Raw genomic sequence first — 9058 nt, 5'->3', positions numbered from 1 at the left:
AGTATTTCCTGGCTGCTAGATTAATAAATAACCATCTAAATTTGCAGTACTGTAAAACCTGGCAAGCAAATAGGTATAGCATAGGGAGAGGGTTTCTCTGGAACCTGGAGTAATGACAGAAAATATTAGGAATATTGGGATATTGCTCTCCATATCATGATAAAATGCCTATGTGTACAGTTATTTCCTCTCCAAAGTTGTCACAAATTAGTATGGATAGCTATTCAAAGCTTAATCTCTGAAATAAAATCCCAGCTCCATCATTTATTGCCTGTGTGGCCTTAGGCAAGAGACACAATTTTTATCCCTTATTTCCTGAGCTGTACAATGGGAATAATAAGACCCTTATTTTTATTCTCATTATCCATTCAAAATTTACTCAATGGAAGTTCTTTGCTTGCCCTTGTGTAAAAAATCAGGTGGTTTCCTAATGCTCAAGTAACAAAAATCCTAACCACATTGCACTGCAAAACACAATCTCATGGGCATGGTGGTGCAGGTTTATAATCCCAGCACTTGGTGAGCTGAGGCAGGAGGATAGCCCAGAGTTCAAGGCCAATTTAGACTACAGAGTGAATTCAGGGCTAACTTAGGCTACATAGTGAGTTCAGGGCCAGACTATAGAGAGAGTTCTGATCTCCAAAAACTAAAGGGGGAATAAAACAGTTTCAGTCTGATACTTAGGATAGCACGTATCACAACAGATTCCCTTGTTTCTCTCAGTTTACCTTAGCTGGGGTCTTCTGATGAGAGGCCAGGGCCAGGGTGGGAGTGGCTGACTATTCCTCACCCTCAGGCTAAGTACGGAGGCAGGAAGAAAGCGAAGGAAGGGGGCGGGGAAAGGTTCCAATGCAACTGATTCTGTCGGTTCCTCACTCTCCAGGCGTGGCGTGGCAAACCCCTGAAGGCTCCTTTCGGTGCCAAGTTTCAGTCTCCCAACCGGACTCCGGGTCCTACTCAGGAGAAGAGCGCTACCTGTTCTTTGGGTCACCGACCTGCAGCCCCGTGTGCACGCATGCACACACTTGCGTGTCGCGGTGTCACTCCACGCGGATTCTCTTTTGCAGGCCCACTGCTGCTCCAGGGTGTCCTTTGACCAAAGTTCTTAGACTCTAAGCCAGCGTCCTGGTCCTCACGGTCAGCGTGAGACTGGGCTCTGTGTCCCGACAGGTCTTATAGAGGCAGCAACTCTCTTTGCCCTTAGGGACCTCTCTGGTCCGCCCTTCACTCCTGCTCTCTAAAGTCCCCTGTGCAGGTCACACGCCAGAGAATGCTTGTGATGGCTGAGAGGTCCCCAGGAGGCCTTTGCAGACTTGAGTTGAAGGAAGCATTGTCTACTCTGTGGGCTAGGGGCGGGGCCGGGCAGGGAAGGATCTTTACAACACCTCTTTACAAATACAAATTTATTCAAAAACACATTCTCAATTTCCATTCTTTTACAGACATGAGCTGTATAGAAATGTTTTCTGTCAAAATCATTGCCTGGGGACTTCTAGGTCGTGTTATTCCAGTGGGAGAATTCTTCAGGTATCTGGGATGTAAACACACCTACAGCACTGCTGGTCAGGTAAGAGTATGTGCCTGCAGTGAAGCCCAGTCCACGGTGCTTGATCACGGTAACAATGACTATGGTACAGGTTATGCACTTACACCGCAATACGTTTGGAGCGTATTTCTTCTAGTTAGTAGAAATAGGCCAAGTGGCAGCTTTTTCTGTCTTGGTTTGCCACTGCTCTTAATCACGTCCAGAGGGCACGGCATTACTGACCTGTATCACCTGGGTGAGAGTGAGCACACGCCATGTCATTTGCACAATGATGAAATCATTGAACAATGAATTTCTCAGAACACAGCCCCATTGTGAAGCAAAGCATTACTGCGTTTGACTTGGCCAAAGGAGTCAAAGATTGTGCAACAACTTTTCACCTCTTATTTTGTAAGATCTTTGGGGTGATCAGCTCTACAGCTCAACTTGCTGTTTAAAATTTGTCTTCATGCTTCACCCATGAAGCACAAAGCATGGCTGATTATTTTTCTTCTGAGAAAGAAAGAATCCTTTTTTTATACCTTTTATATGTGAACAGCACTTAGAGCAGCGCTCAGTAAATGTTAGCTATTAATAGCTATTGTGGACAGACGTCAGACAGCACATGTACTTTAAAACAAGCAAGTGGAACCAAACAAAGGAATCACTTCTCTTATAAACAGCCTTAATCAATTTAATGTTGTGGAATGTCTTCTCTGGTTCATTTTCAGAGTAGGAAAGACTTTTAGCTATGTGGACTAGATTAGCTGAGTTCAGGGAAGCAGAGGCCTAACACACAGGTGGCCACACTGCTGGTCAGCGAGGCCTTGAAGCTGTGTCATGTTTTCAGAGGCACGAGGCAACGATTTTGTCCTGTATGGGCTGCTGGGGGAAATGGGGCTGCAGGGCTCTATGGGGAGGAGAATGCAGAAAGATTCCCACTCAAAATATTTGGCATCAGAATCACTGCCTTTTTGTTTAGCAGAGATAGTAGAAGAACTGAATGGTGCTGTCCATGGCCTTGGAAGATTCTTCCACAGTTTGTCTTTCCTAGGGTAAAAAGATTTTTAAATTGAAGTATTTTCATGGATTAGAAAACATAAGATTTTTTTGGTTATATAGCAATAATCTCTTTATTTACTTCCTTTTTCTTAGAAAGATGAAAGGTATGCTGGATTTAGAGGGGACACATTCCAACTGGACCAGTGAACTCCAAGTGATAAGGGCCTGGACAGTACAGGCACCCAATCTGGTGGATCATAGTTTTCCTCCTCCGTGAAGTACGTGCCACAGCACTACAGTGTGAGCACCCCCCAGCACTGCTCTACAGATTTAGTGGGCAAGATAGCGATAGCATTATTAATTGCTGTGAAAGGACCTGATACATGCATCCTATCAACCAGTTTGGTTGTTGTGCTTAGATCTACATCTGCATAAGACACATTTTATATTGAGCAGGCTGAAAGAGAAACCCAGATCCCCCAAAGCGGGGAGATTTTGTGACTACACAGTCACACAGGTTCATTTGCCTCAGTAAACTAACTCCAAGTTTTCAATCAACATGTTTTTAAACAAAAAAGAGATAGAAAGCAGAGGTAGACTATCATGGAGATGGAAGGAGTTTGGGGTGTGGACAGGTGGGATGGAAGGTCGTGACAGGGAAATGAAAAGGATCAAGATAAGACAGGTATATACACCAATTCCGAGTGATGAATATATTTATTATAGAAAATCACAAGCATTCTACTAAGGAAAAGGGGGGGGGGATAAAAAATTAATTCAGGGTTTGATAATGGTGTGCTCATAACTTATTTTGTAGTTAAAATTTTATTTCCAGGATATTGAATGTTAGCTGTCTTTCACTATTGAATATCCGATCAGGATATGTTTACTCCTTTCCAGTGAGTGTATGAAACAACAGACTCTGTGCAGTCAAACAAGACGACTAAGCAATAAAACAGTGGGGGCCATGAACAGAGACTGAGACAGGATATTAGGGCTTTTAGTCAGCAAAGAGCTGTATTCAGAATTGTGAATCTGATTTTTCTTGTTTCTGTTTTTGTTTTATTATTTTGTCTTTTACTATGGAAGAGATTACAAGTACAGAGGGAGGATATAACCCTTAAGATGTTGAAATTCATATTACCACATAAACTTTGAGTTGATATAAATAGTTATATAGCATATGTGTGTGTGGGTATCTTCTACTCCTCCTTGTGAGACATCTCAGAGGCAGTGCCTATATGTCACTCTGGTGACAACCAGGACACTGGTTTCCAAACATTAATTTTCACTAAAAGAACCAGGTCTCCTTAGAGAACTACCTGATTCCAGGAGTAGGACAGGAAAAAACACATGGTGAACTTGGAACATTTTGTAATATACATGAGGAAATGCTCAAGAAATAATGGGAACCAGCTGGTCATGGTGGTATATGCCTGTATTCCTAGCACCCTGGGAGGCTGAGGCAGGAGCATCCCATGTTCAAGTCCAGCTTGGGAAACTTAGCAACTTAGTGAGATCCTATCTCAAAATTGAAAAAATAAATTACATTTTTAAAAAAGAAAAAATAAGAAATAATGAAACTATGTCAAAATGAACCAGAAACCTGCTTGAAGAGATTTTCTGGATCAAATCAAGGTCAGACTGAGGAAAAAAAGACAAATGAATTACAGCTCCTTGAATGAAAAATGAAACTACAAATATGTACCTATATATATATATTTTAAAAAGTGAGATAGGAAAGCTTGTCTTTGCAAGTAGAATGCCAATTATAAAAGAAATAATGGAAATAGAAAAATCATTTCAGGTTATCATAATTAATGATAGCAGGTTCAAATAAGAATAACTGGGCATGCTGGGCATGCTGCTGCACACCTGTAATCCTACCACTTAACTCCGGAGGCTGAGGCAGGAGGATTGCCATGAGTTTGAGGCCAGCCTGGGCTACATAAGTAAGTTCAAGACCAGTCTGTATTATATAGTGAGACTTGGTTTCAAAATAAAAAAGTTATAATCAATGGGTGATAAAGCTTTTCAAGCCTAGAACAGGGTATAGCATACTGATCTAGTTTGAATAGACTATTCCAAAAAAATATTATCAGTTAGAAAGCAAATAATGCTGATGTTACAGTGGAGGATATTCACCCAGTTTGGTAGAGTGATAAAGGTTATCACTGTGGGCTGATCTGTGTCCCCTGCAGAATCCATAAGCTGAAGTTTTAACCCCCAGTACCTTAGAATGAGGTTGCTTTGGAGAGAGAGTCTGTTGATGCTCTCTTTTTTTTTCAATGCTAGGAATTGAAACCAGGGCTTTGTACATAGGTGTACAGGGGCTCCATGACAGAGCCACACCAGCCCAGAGGGGCTTTCAAAAAATGTTCAGTTGAAACAAGGCCATTAGGGAGGGTCTCACACAGGACTACTGTCCTCAGGAGAGGAGGGGACGTGGATACTTTGTACAGAGGGAAGGCTGCATGTGCAACAGGGAAAGAAGCCATCCACAGGGTGAAGAGGGAGGCCCTGCAGTAAACCAACCATGGCACCTCAGACACGAACTCCTAGCTCTCAAAATTGTGATATATTTTCATTATTTAAGCCCTCTAGTCTGTAGGATTTAGCTTTGGAAGCCCTGGTTATTTCACTTTTGTGGAGATGGGTTGACAGTAGGTTCCCCATGATTTGATGCATTAAGAAAACCACAGCAGAACTTTTTGTCCTTTAGCAGGGAATGAATGATCTGGTTGTGTTTATGAGGAGATATCTGACAGAGGCACATGAAGGACATCAAAGGACAGCTAAGACCAGTAGTTACTAAAGATGTCAAAGTGAGCTAGTGTGGTGATGCATACCTATCATTCCAGCACTCAGGAGGCTGAGGTAGGAGGCCGAGGCAGGAGGACTGCCTTGAGTTTGATGCCAGCTTGTGCTACATAGTGAGTTCAAGGCCAGCTTGAACTACATAGTAAGACCCTATCGATTAAAACAAAAAACCGGAAAAAGAAAGTCATTTTTTAAAAGATTCAAAAAATTGCAACCTTTCTTATAAATGAGTTAACCTTGTTCTTCAAAGACCCTTATCACATAAGATTGAATATTATTCCATGTGTTTATGTATGCCTCTTTCCCCAGGAACAATAACAATCCTAAAATGTCAGAACAAGTTTTATTCTAATTTTATCTGCAGCACCCATCACAGTATTAAGTACACAATAGTTGTCATTTACAGGCATGTAAAATTCATGATACTCCTTTTCAAGTATTAAAGTGTATTCAGAGACATACTGACTGAAAATATTAATTCCTCCATATTAATTGCTGTCTCCTTAAACTGGAAATGGAACACATTCCTTAAAATGGAAAACATGTTCCTTCATGGAACTAACTAAATGGAACTAAAATTGAAAACATGTTAGTCACTTTCTTTATGGAACACTGATTTGGGTACGTTTTGGATAGACCGCCCTCTGGTGGCACTTCAAGAAACTGACTTCTTGCCCAGCCTGATCACTGTCTGAAATCTCAATGGAGACAGTTCTGTGGCACTCAGGAGGCTGAGGTAAGTGGATCATAGTTAGTTTGAAGTCAGTCTGGGCTACAAGGTGAGTTTAAGGCCAGCATGAACGATCTAGTGAGATCCTGCCTCAAAACAAAACAAAACAAATCTGGAATACATCTATTTTTTTTAACTTTCTATATTGACTTTTGCAATCAGAGAAAGACTGATTTTCAAAAATAACTTGAATTTAACATACTATGAAAGGCAGTGAGATACAGAACTAAAATACACATATAAATTACAGGTTTTAGAAACACAATATAAACTGGGCACGGTGTTGCACACCTGTAATCCTAGCACCCAGGAGACAGAGGCAGAAGGATCACTTTGAGTTCAAAACCAGCGTGGGCTACATCAGAGAGTTCAAAGCCAGTCTTCACTACATAGTGAAATCCTGTCTCAAAAAATTCTCCTCCCATTGTTTGATGGAGAAAATAGAGAAAACATAGAATACGTAAAGCAGGTTCAAAAGAGATTACCAGGAAACTAAAAACTCTATTGAAAGCTGGCATAACAGCTTGAAAGAAACTAAGGATAGATTATCTGAACTGGAGGGCAGATTTGTAATATGGGAGCATGAAATGAAAAACTTCTTAAAAATAACAAGAAAACAAACAGCAATAATACAAAGGCTAGAAGATAATAAGAGGATCTATAACTTAAGAATTAAGAACATAAAAGAAGAAATAGGGACACAAACAAATGGACTACAAAAGCTATTCACAGAAATAATTCAAGAGAATTTGCTAATTTAGCAAAAGGTAAAGATACTCAGATTTATGAGGCATACAGGACCCCAGCCACCTACAACCCAAACAGAGCTACACCCAGGCATATAATAATCAAAATTCCAGAAATCCAATATAAGAACAGAATATTAAAAGCTGTCAGAGACAAGAAACAGATCACTTACAAGGGAACACCCATCAGAATTACAGCAGACTTCTCGGCACAAACCATCAAATCACGAAGAGCATGGGGGAAATAATTCAAGCTTTGAAAGATAATAACCTCCAGCCAAGATTGAGATATCCTGCACAACTGTCCCTGGAAATTGATGGAAAAACAAGGTGCTTCCAGGATAAAGAGGCACTAGGGGAATTTGCAACCACCAATTCAACTCTACAGAGTTGAAGGATACTCTAAAAATGAAGGATATTCTAAAAATGAAAAATACCAAGATTCCAGAAGCAGTGGCAGAGAGGCCACAATGAATGGAGCAGAAAGTGAAATGAAGAGGACAAACTGACAACTAATGACAGAAAAAGAGCTCAGCAGAAATGGGGCAGAGAAGGTTGGATGGTAGGAACAGCTATTTTAGAGAAAACAAGACATCATAATAGGTAGTGCTGATTTAGTATCCTCTTGTTTTGAAGTCCTATCAAGCTTTTGTTCTTCTGTCTCCATCGGTTTTAACGTGTTATATCTTATTGGATTTTATTAGATGTGATAATATAAACAAAAACTTTTATAGACAAGGAGATTATACAGAAACCATTGTTCATTTTCTGTTAGTTGATTCTAAATACCCTGTAATACTGTCATTCTCTTGAACGGTTTTACATTGTCTTGATATGTTTGATGCTACAGTATACGAAGTTATACCCAAAGATTTTAAGGGAAGAGACATTATGGTAACTACTATTGTCGAGATTATCTTGTGGTGAAACACTATTTTGCTTAAATGGCTGTGTTTTGACCTGCGCTGTTTTGTTGTTATGCCCTCTTTTTTTATCTCAATCTTCTTTTTATTATTAACTTTTTCATTTTTATTCTTTTAATTAAGGGAAAAATAAATAAGAAACAGCAGGATATATTATAGTAACCCACTTTGATTTCCTATTAACTTGATTTGAAACTCTGTATTGCTCTCACCATCTTGTTTTGACTGATTTTCCTCTATTCTGTTATGCTTGATAGTACCAAGTTTGAAAGTATAGGCAACAACTATGAAGACAATAAGATTCATTGTGATGCCCATTCTGGTTGACTATTATCTTCTTTTGAAGTCCTCTAATGTCTACAATGTTTTGGTTTTATTGGTCTTATTCTTTACTGCTTTGTTCAATTTTATTATAACTGATGATATAGGCAATTCTTTTTAAGATAACAAGAGGCATTATGGTAACCATTGTTGATCACCTTGTATTTTGTTTTTACATTATGTATTATGTCCATCCTTTTGATTTGACTGACTCTGTCCTGGTATGTCACATTTGGTTTTACTTTCTTCAAAAAAAAAAAAAGTAATAAGAACTGTAGGAGCAATAAAACCCAAAATGTGTAATTGTCATTGTACAAAAGAAAGGAAAAGAAAGTTCTCTAAAAGATATAACTGCATGTATATTTAAGTGTATAAGATAGATAACCATATTACTGAGTTTTTTTGGATCATTGAACAATACCATTTGCAGTCTCACTGTTTGAAAGTCCCCTCTATATGCTTTAATTTTGTAACTTCAACAACTGTTTCTAAGATGACAATATATAATTAACTAGTGATTTCCTACTGCTTATTTTTTCTGAAATTCTGTATAACTTGTACCCTTTTTCTGTTTTTTTTCTTTTTTGTCCTTAAATAAAATTAAAAAAAAATTCTCCTTCCAAAACCCAAACAACACAATGTATTTCCCGTGTTTGCTTTATCATTCTTCTCAGTCCAACTCAATTGAATTATGATAAGCTCCAAGTGAATAGTTGAAATGCTAAATAAATATCCGAATTTTCTCTAATAGAAAGTCCTTTTTTCTTTTCCTTTTAAGCCATGTTTTATTTGATTTATGGACAAAAGGCAATGTGATTTATTTTAAATATTTTCTTGAAGGTCTGTGCTCATAATCATGAAAAGTTGGAAAGACTGTTAAGTCAGTGAAACTTGAAATATATGTTACACAATCTTGTTTGTACAAAAATAAACACAAAGCAAGCATGATAATTTTATGTAGATTTGTCTTATGTGATCTTTAGTTGTATGT

The sequence above is a fragment of the Cavia porcellus genome, unplaced genomic scaffold (assembly GCF_034190915.1).
Source record: "Cavia porcellus strain 051 isolate PalLab524CR breed Dunkin Hartley unplaced genomic scaffold, mCavPor4.1 scaffold_24, whole genome shotgun sequence".
Taxonomy (NCBI): Eukaryota; Metazoa; Chordata; class Mammalia; order Rodentia; family Caviidae; genus Cavia; species Cavia porcellus.
Note: the sequence above shows the minus strand (reverse complement) of the source record.